The 13,594-nt window shown below is 36.6% G+C and overlaps 1 long non-coding RNA gene across 9 annotated transcripts in view; it reads left to right on the top strand.

The window, feature by feature from the left end:
• The window catches only part of LOC310904693, a 545,090-nt gene that overhangs the window by 168,658 nt on the left and 362,838 nt on the right, over positions 1-13,594 (top strand). The window contains exon 1 of one of the 9 annotated variants that reach the window (XR_014588543.1): positions 9,788-10,080. The exons of 6 other annotated variants lie outside the window; for them this stretch is intronic. This is a non-coding gene — a long non-coding RNA (uncharacterized lncRNA). Of the gene's footprint in view, positions 1-9,787; positions 10,081-13,594 lie in introns of those variants that run through there. 2 more of the 9 variants (XR_014588544.1, XR_014588545.1) reach the window with 2 other exon arrangements.

Here is a 13,594-nt window from a genome sequence, read left to right as displayed (position 1 = left end):
TTTACTTAATTGTGAACGAAATTCAAGCTAATGCTTGAGAATATTTGCAAAAAAAGACTAAGTTGGTTTATACAAAAATATTGTGTGCATAGTATAAAACCTGATTCTAAAAGCATCTCTCTGACCTATGATGGAATAGGAACAGCGTCATATGACATAGTGTCAAATCATGAAGATACAATGCAACTCACACTCAGACTATTAAATATAGCTAACTGATTACTAAGGAGTTGCAGATCAGAAGAAATCATTTCACTTTTTGAATAACAAGTTCAAGAAAATTGCTCTTTGCATAAAGACAATTCATGGGTCAAAAAAGGGGTAGCATTAATTGCTTAAACTGTTCATTATGAACTAATCACCCAGTTTTAATTAACACCTTTTAGTGGATTTTAAAGAAAAACATTACATAAACAGATGCAATGTGAAGTTGACTAAATAGAGTACTTTTAAAGACAAGTAAATTCTTAATACAGTAAAAACCCATTTCTAAACATATTTGTAAATTTGTACTCAGTTTAGGGTCACATTAATGAAATACGGTAAGACAGAAATCTCAGAATTGTGAAGGCCTAAAATGTGTCCTAAGCCATTTTAGAATTCAGACTAATGGTTCCTCCCCAAGTCAAATATACTTTTAAAAAGTCTGGGCAGTCTTGCTTTTTGATTGGATTTACATAGCTTATGTTCAAGTGCAGTGTTCTAATGGGTGCTTCTGTTAGCTATGTTACCACATGCTTAAAGACAGGCTAGTTCTTACACACCACAAGTGAATGGAAATAATTCCCCTCACTGAGTACTGTGCTCCAAAGGCAGTAAGTAAACTAACTAACTTAGCAAACTTCACTAGTAGGAACCTTTTACTAAAACCAAGGCCATGAGATATCCTGAATGGAGGTAGAGGTATTAATACCCGTAGTTTGATGAACAGCACCTGCTGAAATGCACACTACATCTTTGTTTGTATCAATGCCTGTGTCCTGTTGCATCAGTAAGAATCAGTGCTACTCTTACCTTAACCATCAAAAATGTCACTTGAAAGTGCTTAGCTATTCAGTAATTTTTTTTTTCTTACAAATTATGTATCTGCAAAGTTGATTTATTTAGAAACTTGGTAGATGTTTTTGTCTGGGTCAGTGTAGGACTCCAGGAAATTCTGCTGTCCAGCATTTGGCACAAGCTTTCAAAGGTCCACATTCAATGGCATGACAGAAGAAAGTGTGTAAGAAGATGCAATTTTTAACAATCTATGTTTGGTTTCCTGTTGGATTTGAAAGGAAATACTGAGTTTAGTAAAGAAATCATTGAGAAACTTCTCCAGGATCCCTCTTACAAACCTCCGCCCCCTGCCTTTTCCTCAAGGTGGAAATCAGAGGACGCATAATGTGATTTTCTGAGCAGGGATGACTTCTCAGACAGAATTATCTTCCTTTGCTGCAAGAACACACATTCATCACTCCTTTTCATCGTACTCTTTACAGCAATTAGACATTTTCCTATATATTTCACACTGCTATGTAATTTTTCCTGACAGCTCATCAGCCTCTTTGACTCATGACCTGTAATGCCATCCTTGTTTTTTGAGATGTTTGTTTGTTTGTTTTTCCCCACCAGGAGATATGAGCACACATTATCATAGATGCATAAGGCCTATCAGTCATTTTTTCAGAAGGTATCCAGTAATAGAGCAATACTGTTCCCTCTCCGCCCACTTGTGATTTTTTTTTCTTACCAATTTCCCTCAACTCACTGAAAATAGCAGGTGCTTCTCTTCATTCACCTCCGCTTCATCCAGCCCATCTGTCTGATTCTTCTATGAGAAAGATTAATGGGACATAACTCACTTCATCTCATGATTTTTAACATATCAGGGCGGAGGGGTAGGTGGAAATTCTATCCAATTTTAGATAGATGTTTCATGATGAAGACCTGATGATGATATCGCAGCAGTAAATTTGGGATCTTTCATAGTCTTGGTCTGTTTCCAAAGTATTTCACAGGCTTGTGTTTTGAATGTCACCATAAGTAAGTTGCTTTCTACCCATCCATCTACAAAGCCATCACTACTGTACCAATTAGGTGCCGTAAGTGTAGTTTTGATAACATTGCTTTAGCTTCACAGGGGTAAATACACATTGATCCCTTACATGGACTACATTCTTGTGTGGGATCTATCATGGCAGGAGTGTTTGTGGCATTTATCAAGGTTGTTTGCTTTGAAACACATCTTCAAGTAGCCTGTTAAAAGTCCTTTTTCCCCCTTCTGATATACCTCTGTCTGTTTTCCTTATTCTAAACCTCACAATGTAAGTCTTTTGTGTAGTACCAAATGTCTGTTTTTTTTGTAGTTAGATTTTGTGACTTTGAGTACTATTTTGCTCTGATTGTGGTCCTTTTGAAATAAATGGAAGTACATGAGTAGGAAGATGCTTCTGTATATACAATACCATGAAATGCCCTGACATCTGTTGCTTCTTGGATCTATACTCAGCTTCTCTTAGAGGTCTTTGCTAGCATTTTAGAGTTATGTAACACAGCTATTTTCTGTCCCACTCTAGTGGATACTCAGTAACACAAGAAGTAGCTGACCTTGTCCCAAGGAGCAGACCATTTGATTTCTACTTCTTGTTTGTGTTTGCAGCATACACATGTATCAGACCCAAGTCAAATGGTTTATTCTGAAGGTGAAACTTTGCCTTGTCTTGAAGCACGCACCAACTACTAAAGCTGGCTGCTTTGGGTGTAAATGGCAATTCTGAGGAGCTTAAGTTTACCTAGAAAAAAGTGTAAATACTGCAATTGTAAGTGCAGAGTGAGTACAAGCACCCACTTTTGAAGCAGTAATGATCATATGTACACTTTGAAGACATTGCTATTTGGCCACCCCTTGAGAATTTAGCTCTTAAATTCTCACTCTGCATGACAGTTTTGTAATCACAAAGTCTAATCTACCATTCAGTACTTCTACCAGTTTATTTACAAGGAATAAAATGGTCTACATGTATACTCTAAAACCTATTGAAATCCTTTTTGCTTTTTCAGAGCATTGCCCAGAGTGTAAATCAATGCCAAATTTGGCTTTAATACTTTGAGTCTGATCACATCCACTAGCTTCATCATTTTTTGTGCCATGGTGTGAAAGAAAGCTGCCTTGAAAGAGCATTACACAAACTTCTAACCAAAGAGAATCCTCTAGGTAGTTCAATATCTGCACAGAGGCACTTCTTGATAGACTGGTTGTAGTCTGTGATGCCAAACCAGTCTCCAAGAATTTTTGATTTAACATAAAATGAGACCAGAAGATGAAGGGAATAGGTGACTACCTGAGGGCTACCTTTCCTCTAAGGGTGCTCCATGTTGTCCCACTAAGCCTAAGAGCTTTTTCTCTGTATTCCTGATTCCCAGCCCACAGCTTTTATATGTTTCCTTTGAGATCTTCCTGGGTTGTTCTTATTTCTTGTAGTTTTCTGTGTAAGGATACGTTCCTCTTTAGGCTGACAATTAGGACCTGGTAGTATGCTGATTTTGTTTAATATGGTGCTGTGTGATTATAAAGGTCTGAAACCTTCACTCTGTGTGGGAAGAGAAAAACTTGTGTGTACGGATGCACCATTTGTGGCAACTTTTTGCTCTGAATCTTCATGAGCAGTGACTTTTTCTCAAATATTGAAATATTAAGCACTTTTGGATTCTCTGCTTGTAGAAAGTAAACAATGGGAAAAAAGCACTCAAAAAAGTAGGTGTTAGAGAAAAACAGGATTCACTTTACTCAGAGGCAACGCAAGCAGTGATGACAGCGTGCTATATCTGTCTTTGTGACTTAAATTCTCTTCTACTTGATGAGTTGGCTCTTGAAATGAAGCACATGCTGTATATAACGTATAGTGCATTGCCTACTTTGATTTTGTTATTTCTCTGTTAAGAAAGAAAATGGGCACCAAATATTTTCAGTAAAAAAAAAAAAAAACGAAACAAACAAAAAAACGCATTAAAATTCCAGCAGTTCCCTCTTTTTACTTCCCATGTGCAAACTGATCTTATCCAAGTGGCCAAAAAGCCCAAAGCTGTAAAGCTGCACACACAGAAAAACAAGATTTCTGTCCTGCAAAACTTCTGTGTTTCCACTTACCTGGGACACCTGAAACAAGAACAAATTGTCTGATGTTCAAAGACCTAAGCACCAATAATATAAACAGAAAATACTAATTCACTGACATAAATATGCATCTGATACACTGGCAAGAACACACAACTTTTGAGATAAGCCTTCAGATGTGCGCCAAGGTTAGAAAATTACGTGTTTTATATTAGTGTATCATGATATTAGGGGTCAGCATTATAGGCTGTACTGCCGATGGGTCTGGACCAAGATAGCTGGCTTACGGTATACAATGAAGTTAGGGTATCAATTCAAAAATCACGGTTCCGATTAAAAATATGTGTTTTGGTGTAATTGCCTTGCAAGCAAAGCTATCAAACACTATGGGTAAACATTTCTGTTTTTTCTGGAATCAAATCATTCACTTAAGTATACAAATAGGAAAGAAATAGGACGTATTTCTGTATTCCAGAGTTAAATGGAATTTTACAGTACTCTCCAGTGAAAATGCAAATTACCTGCTGTAAAGAGCTTGGTTGGAGATGTTTAACTTCAAATTTTTGAAGTTAAAACTATACAAGAAAAACAGATTTAAAATACTAAGTTTATAGTGGTTGTTTTACTGCAGTGGATACCAAGCTATACTATGACCATAACCTGTGTTGTAAGTCAAATTCTGAAACTGTGTTTTAATTTCAATATACATAATCTGTTAACAAAAAAAAAAAAAAATCCCCTAGTTTTTGTGTGGGAGAAAGTCTTCAAAGTTCCCAGAGGCAATTTTTGCTCTAGAATCCTCTCTAACATCAGACAATGCTTAATCATGAACAAGGTTTCAAAAACTATAATTTAACAAAACAACTCTTCTAGAGATTTAGTAACACTCTAAAATGATGCAAATCCTGTATTTGTTCCATTAGGAAATGAGTACTGAGTTTAATATTAAAAGTGAACAAATTCAAGTTCTATGGAAATGACTGGTGCCAATGAGAACAACCCCTTTTAAATAAAGGGGATAGTCTTGAAAACTTGCAGCTTGAAAAGTACTTAAAGCTATGTTTAAGGCTCGTAGTCCCAGCATATTGTGCTTCTTCACTGTATAGTCACAATTCCTAGATGAATGTAAATCAAGTGTTTAGCTGTTAGATAACTCTTGGTAGCTGATAAAAACAACTGCAAGTGCCCTGCTCCAAGTCACAGTAGTAGACTGTATTCCAATAATGGTTTGTCAAAACATTACTCAAAGTTCCTATGAGTCTGTTGAAATACATATTTGAAAGACATAGTGACTACCTACTCAAAAAGGCTGATGAGGAGAGGGCTTTTACAGGACTACATTGCCTTTTCCACTTCAAATCTACATCATAGAGACTGTTTCACATAGAAAACTTCCTGAGTTTTGGTTGAAATGTTTGCTCATTTACTGAAATTCTCTAGTTTCATATTTAAAATTCAGTTTACCCACTAAAATTTGATAAAAAGGAGCATGAAAGAAAGTCTCTGTGAGGAAGAATTGTGGCTTTTATTAGACTTCAGCTTAAATTTGATATGGGATTTTGCTCCATTTTTGCATATAATAGCTATTTTGTTCTCTTAAAAGCTTGGTTTGTTCCATTCAACAATATGATTTTTAATTTTTCAGGTAGTGAATTACAGGTCTGAAATTTAAACTAACTGTGTATTTTGTGTATATTAAGAAATATGGGTCTGTTGCCTATCAAAGGAATAGTGAAACTCAGCAGTTGTTTTAAATCACTACACTGTTGGCACTTAAAATGTTTGGAGGAACTATAGGAAGTGGAGGAATAAGCACTAAAATCATACAGAGATATTTAAGGCAGGGGAAGGGTGTCAAGGAGGGAATGGAGGATGTTTTCTCTTTTTTTTTTTATTTCCCCTCAATGTTTTCAGCATGACATTCCTGGTCAAGGGTACACATAGTTTATCTTTTTCTTCATTCTCCACCCATCAATTTTTCTTCTTTTTTTTTTTTTCCTTAATCTGAGCTCGACTGCTGCTATCTGTTTTGTCCAGCCTTGCTGACCTACACAGCAACTCAGGAAGCGTAGTACGAGCGCTTAATGTTCTGTAGGGGAAAACTTAATCAGAAAAATAATCGTCTTCCCTCTAATGGAGGAAAAAAATAGGGTTGGGGGACTTAGCATGCATGATAGAACATGCGTGGACCACCAGAAAAGCGTGGTGAGGTTGGAAGGTGGTGGAGCTCTTTTTTAGAACAATCTGATCAGAAGGCAAATGTCTAAAAGGAAAAGGAATCCGAAAAGAGTGTTGAAGTGCCAGAATGCACCAGCTAATAACTTTAAATAGTTCATTGAGTCTTCCGGAATTTTTTTTGTTCTTCTTCAGGAATAATCTGCTTACATCGTTAAGACCTCAGCTAAGCTCAGTAACACAAATTACCAGATGTTGTATCCCCTAGTTTTTTCCATCAAAAGACCAACCACCAAGCTTGTTGAAAGAGAGAGGTCATTGTCCTTCCCTGGCAATAAAACTATTTTTGCAACTCCTAACAAATGAAATGAGAATACCTTTCAGCTGTAGAGGGGATCCTATCTCCTGCTACTTCCAAGTTTCCCTGTTTGGCTTTGTTATTTTCTAATAATGCACTCATGTGTAAGCTAATAATGTGAACAGAGGGAAAATGAAGAGTTTAAAAAAAAAAAAAAGCAGAATGAATTAGGGCAATTGAGGTCGCTCTCTTTCATTTTTGCTGGGAGGATTTTAGCCCTAGTTTTTACCTTATCGCTTATTACACAATTTATGATAAAATGAGATGTGATTCCATTCTTATTGTTGTGCTATAGCCTATTGAACATGCATATATAGAATTCATTTCAAATTTAAACACTATCTTAATTATAAATTGAATAAAATGGACAACCTATCAGATTCCCTAAATTGCATTCTAACAAATAATTTCATTTTCCATTACTTTTCCACCAATGATATACTGGGCATAACAATATTGAGCATACACCCTGTTCCTTTACTTTAATTGTGCCAGAGATACTGCTGTATGACAACTGTTTCTCTGTGGGCATGTGTATTGCTTGCCATTTGTTCCATAAACCATTTTTTTAGATTTTTAGTAAAGCTATGTAAAACCCTGGAAAATACTTGTATACATTTTATTTTGCTTTGTCTTTTAAGTCTTATTCTGCCACATGCACTACAAGTCATAGCTTGTAGTTTTAAATGCACAAGTTGATTTGAACTGGGTTATTCAGTTTTACGATGGATGTACAACTCAGATTTTCAGGTTTTGCAGGATCTGAGATCAGAATGAGGTCCGTTCTCATTACCTGAATTTGAAATAGATGCCAAAAAAATACTAACAAAATAACTGGTATTTGTTCACCACTGCATTTTCTATAGTAATTTAAAATTTAAACAATATTTTCTCTAGTAGATTAGGCTGGTAGAATTGAATTAAAAAAAAAAAAAAAAAGAAAAGAAAAACATTAGACAGTTTAGTGAAGTTTGCTCCTAACTTTTTAGAAGTATTTTAATAATTTGGATGTGGAAAAAGTATGATAAGGAGTAAAGACACACACATACCACCACCACCACAATACCAGCAAGGAAAAAGAAGGAATGTAAGGAACAAAGATAAGTGGTGGTTGCTTTGTAAGAGCTGTGAATTTTAATTCTTTATATGAACCTCTGCTCAAAGTTTAACACGAGTTCACCATTTATTTGCATTATAATATTTCTAAAATTACAATGATAAGACGTATGAGAGTTTTTACCTCTTTTTCATTATATTGTTTATACTTTCTAAAAAAAAAAATTCTGTGCATTTTAAGATTTCAAGCATATTTCAGCCAAATTTAGACTCTTTTTACACCTGGCAAAAGATTGGTTTTATTTAAAAATAGCCAAACATCTGCTTTTTTTAACATGCAGTTTATCATTTATTTAGATTTTAGTATGTTTCGTTTGGCTTCAAAAAGCAAATATTACACCGAACCCTGATTTCTCAAAGGAATTCCGGAATACTGCTATACTTCTCACATTATTTTTATATAATATTAAATGTGATTTAAATGCTAAATTCAGAAGTAATTAGCACTAATTTGTTATGTTTAAGTCAAAATAAAGTTAAGCCACTTGAGCAAACACTGAGACTTTCATCAGAAGAAACAAAACTGTACAAAACCCACATTTGTTACTCATTTAACACTTTTCTCATGCCGTAAATATTGAATAAATAATGTTGTATTCAAATTCCTCTTCCTTTTAACTTTCTTCTAAAAGTAACTTTTATTTTTATTTGAATTCCTTCAGATTTTTTGTAGCATAAATTACTTACAGATCGGTGTAGTGTTACACTGGCAAAAACAAATAAGTGAAATACTTGTTGCATCTCGAAGGATAATTCTTCCCTGAAGTTTTCAGATGGGGCATAAAATCTAATAGTGCCTCAGAAATTCTAGGAACAAGTTGAAGTATCCCAGCAATAGAGCAGTGAAGATACCTCTGAGCCTTAGATGTGAAACTATTTCCTTTTATTTCATATTTTGTACCCTAGGAGTTTTATCCAACACAAAACCTACAATTTTTAGCCATTTTCCCAGTTGAAATGATTTGCTATCACGGTAACTCGATCTTTTATCTCCCAAATAGTTTCAACTGTGTTAATGTGTGCGTGTACTTTTTTTTTCTTATCAGGCTCTCGGCAGCATTTGTGATTCATAGCAGTCATCAAAGTGATAATAAACTCATTCACAATACTAACAAACATGGGGCTCCCAGTTATTTACGAGGCAAATTCACTGCAATGCTGGGCAGTGGAACAGGGGAGAATCAAGATGGTGTTGATTGATAAATTGACAGGTTAATTTACAAGTGGATAATAGGAGTTAGACCCAGAGGGAGCGGCTGCAGGCCCGTGCTCTAGCTTGGTTGCACTGCCATCTGTCTTGTGCCGGGGAAGCTGCAGGAGCAATGCGAGCCCCCATCAGCTGCACGCCCGCTCTGCCCAAATTAAAGACAAAGCCCCCTGTTTACAGCGATTTTAATTTGTTTGCTGTCTCGACGCAGCGCAGTCGCCCCCCTTACAGCTCCCTGACACCCAAATGCCGTATCCCCAAAGAAACGCCAGTAATCTTTCCTTACTTTAACGGTGTTTCTAAGCTCCTGGAATATTTTTGCTTTCAATAGAGGGGAGAAGAGAAATATTTTTGTAGGTTATAGTAGGGTATATGGGTCTGGTTTGCGTTGCTTAAAAAGTGATTGCATTGTGATTTTCTACTTAATATTCAAGTGCAATATATTTTTAAAGGTAGTAGAGGAAATAAGACACTTTCCTTACTCTTTAACGTATTTTTCTTCATGAGAATATATACGTTTCACTGGTCCCTGTCTGGCTGACAGGAACCTAGCTTGTAGCCAAATATTTCTACTATTTAGTTGGGAACATCGAATAACTTCTGTGAGTCTTCTCATTTTTGTAATCCCTAAGAGCCATTTTTATGGCAATCAATCACTGTTTTTATGTCATTAAGCATTTAACTAAACTAGTTGTTGGCTTTCCCACAGTGACCTGAATTTTCATGGAATTTGAGATCAAGGACCAGTTGCCCTTCTCTATATATTTGAAGTTAATATGTTCCAGTTTTGCGTGTTAGCAGTAAGAAAATTTTATTGGGAAAATAAAAGGGGTGGTCAGAAATACAGTTTTCTTTTTACACTAAGCGTTAAACACTTGGAGAAAGCGTCGTGTTTAAATACCTAGCATGCTTAAGCTCTGGTTGCCAAATGTGCATCGGCTGCCCTGTGCTTCCAGCACCGGGTGCTCCGAGCTGAGGCAGCAGTACATGCTTATGTCTCCTATCATTAGCCTGGATAAGCAAGCGCTGCCTGCTGATCGAATGCCAGCTTCTCGGAGCGTAAGTTCTGCAACGCCTGGTGAGACCACGGCTCCTGGGCTCTCATTCTGCAGCTCCAGATCTGAATAGGTAAAAAGCATCAGCACGCGAATGCCTGTGTATTTTGTTTGTTCTTAAACCCTGGCGAAATTAAGGGATGCCTAGCACACCTCTCAGCCTTGGGGTTGTCTTTCCCTGTGCTTCCTGGAGCCCTGGCTGGGAGGAGTGGATGCTGGTGGGCTTGCACAGAATGTGAATTGTTGAGCTCGTCTCTGGTGAACAGTAGTGACTCGTAATGCTCTAAGTGAAGTTGTGGAGGCATTCAGGGCAAATCTGTTCCTCCATGCTTTGCCCAAATGTAGAGGATCGATGTGAGGGAACTCTCTGCAGAGAGCAGGGGAGGGAATAAACCTTCCTTTGCACAGGCCACGGACCAGCTCAGCAGCGAGTGCTGCAGTCTCCAAGTTACAGGCACCCTCCTCTGGGGATCTGCCTGTCTGTCAAAGGGTAAGTTGCTGGTGAATCCGCATAGTAACAGATCCAGCCTCTGCCGTTGCTCACTCCAGCCCCCATGTCAGCAAAGAGGCCCCCCTACCCACCGTCAGAGAAAACAATGTCCCGACACTGTGGTAAAACTCTTCAATGAGACAGTGTCGTTTTCTGATGCTTTTCTGATCAGGAAAATGTTCTGTCTGGTGCACAAAACAGGCTGAATTGTTCAGGAGCTGCATCTGTAGCCAAACTAACACTGATGCTTGCCTTTAAAAAATAAATAAATAAACGCAGACTTCAGAGACAAAACCCAGTGTTTCCTATGCACAAAAAAACAGCAAACTGAACTTTTAAAAAGATTAAAGAAAAAAAAAACCAACACTGGAAGTCGGGCTCCTACAGGATGAAACTTTAAAATTATAAATCTTCTGTTCTTTACTGGTGAATTGGGAAGACATTACCTGGATTTATTCCAAACAAAGGACTGAAGGCTGAATTAGCATTTTGTATCTCAGTCATCCTGCCCACCACTGCATCTGAGCAGTTTTTCTTAACAAATTTGGGCTGATTTTTGTGTGCAGTGATTTTTGGTGGAAGAAGTTAGGTTTGTTACACAGAGTGATTTAGTTAAACCCAGAACCAGAAACAGGCCATTTATTTGAAGAAAAAAAAAAAAAAGCCATCAGTAATGAGACAGCCAATGTGGTCTTGAAAATATGATCATTGGAAAGGAGAGCAAACTTTTAAAGCAGCAAATGATAAGAAGGTCCCCATGACAAAAGTTTGTGCAAGGTAGTGCCAATCATCTGGATGTGCTGCTTTACCTGATGGGCTTTGCTGGTCTTCCAGCATGGATTTAACACCCTCTTTGCCTGCTTTGTTCAGATATGGGTCTTTTTTTTTTTCTTTTGTGGTAGCTTTTATGTTATAGTGTTCAACTGATTTGTGTTTTTGTTTTCTCTCCCCACATCTTTGATTTCTTTTGAGCCATCTGGACAGTGACAGGTTTGTAGGGTCATAAATGATAATAGTAATTAACCTTATAAATTAATTGTAAAACATTCTGATTAATTTCTTTTTGCAAAAATTGAGCAACAATAGCAGTGTGATAAGTGTGTGCATGCTTATATGCTCACAGTTCTCAAATGAGTTCAGGTAACTTTTTTTTAATGGTACACCATAGGGCTACAAACTGCATGAAATGAAAAAGGTGCAGATGCATTTAATTCCCTCTCTTGGACCCACACATAACCATAGGGAATGACAGGTGAGGTACAAGTACAGAATATTTAGACTCATTGATTTTCATTATTACTTTCTTCTCATTCCATATGTCACATCAAAGCACGGTGGTATTCTGTTTGGAAAAGAGATCAATGCAAGGAAGAAAGGACTGATCCTTACTATTCAAGGGGAGCTTCCAAATTCAGCTGGCGACACAGAATAAAAGTGACCCAGGATTTACTATGGCTATTTTCTTAAGTTTAGCCAGACATAGTGCACAAAAAAAACCAAAACAAAACTAAAAAAAAAAACAATAACAACAAAAAACATAGATTCTTGTTCTGTACCAAAACTATTCTCTTAATTGAAGCTTATTAAAAAACTTAGATATTCTTTTCAACTATAGTACTTGAAGATTGCCTTGACTTTTCTTTATGATTCAGAATCATTTCAAGTAAAAATGCACATCTCTTCTCAGTAAACATATTTTATGAATCAATCCATGCAAATAATTCTTTCTTCAATTGTGCACTTCCTAAAATAACATGTTGACATCAAATCATCCTGTTTTGAAGAGTTTGTAATAATAAATAATAATCAATGCTGCAGACTGAAGGATGCATCAATTATATTTATTTTACCCACAGTTGAGATTCTCTGTTATATATTTTTTCCCCAACAATTTTGCACACTTTATTGTAAAGTGTACTTCAGTCTAATTGGCAATGTGGCTACGGACTGCTGATTGAGACGAAATTACACTTTGCTTGAAACAAAAATTGAGTTCCATTATGTGAAATCTAAAATATTGCTGTAGTCTTGCAGAAGTATTCTAGAATGTGGTTTATCATGAACAAAAGAGAATTGAAGAACAGGTAGTGTAAAGAAATAGAACTTGCTGCAAAAATTGGAAAATGGTGCTTGAAATCAAATTCAAATCACAAGAGAAGTAAATATGGGATATTATCAACATTAAGGAATAAAGAAGTCAGGTTTTGAGATCATGAAACTATTTTAAATTAAATAGGTTTTGGACACAGTCCACGGACTTAGCGACTGGAACGTTGTTTTGACCTTTATTATGAGCACGTGAGAAAGAGACTGAAAATTTTGGGCTTCCTAGGATCAGTATATTCCTCATAACAGAGAATGGGTGCTTCGTGGAGTTTTTAGTTCTTTTCAAAGTGAAGTATGTACTGAATATGGTGTTACAGAAAGGGTGGCTACAGATTTAATAGGCACGTCCTCAATATAAAGATTTCTGGGGACATTTTGAGGAAAGAAAAGATCACAGATGTCATCGGAATAGAACAAAAGAAATTCCCTTTCAGAGACTATAAAATTCCCCTCCAGTCTGTGTCCTATTTTGAGCCTTTAAGAAGTAGTATTTGAGCCCATGGGGAGAGACTGCTTGCTAACTTGTAATTTCATATGATTTGAAATGTGGCACCTGCCGGCCTCCTATGTGGGATCACTTAGGAGAAACAGCAACTATCTGTAAGACTGGGTTGTCTAGCCAGTTATCTTCAGCTAAAATCCCTTTTCACATTTGTCTTAGATACATAGTCTATAGATAGGGGGTTATTTTAGTACTGGCTGCTGATATGTAGATGTAATTTTGGTAAATCTGTTTTTTACCTTAGGGAAGTCAAAGTTCCTGTAGTAGCTTATTCAACTAAAGCAAATGTTAGAAATAAGTACCAGATCATAATACTATCTGTTTAGCCCCATGGAGCTGTGGGCTAAGGTAAGAAAGATGCAAAACAAGTTATCAAATCAGACAAAGGGACCTAATTAAAACATGATTGCTGAGGCCTACAAAAATACAATTAAGTTGTAAGCTAAAGAAAATGAGGTGGTAAAGTTAATGTATTTGCCATTTATCTCT

This window comes from Anser anser (assembly GCF_964211835.1).
Source record: "Anser anser genome assembly, chromosome: 10".
Classification (NCBI taxonomy): Eukaryota; Metazoa; Chordata; class Aves; order Anseriformes; family Anatidae; genus Anser; species Anser anser.
The sequence above is the reverse complement of the archived record's forward strand: the minus strand, read 5'-3'. Positions and strand labels throughout refer to the sequence as shown.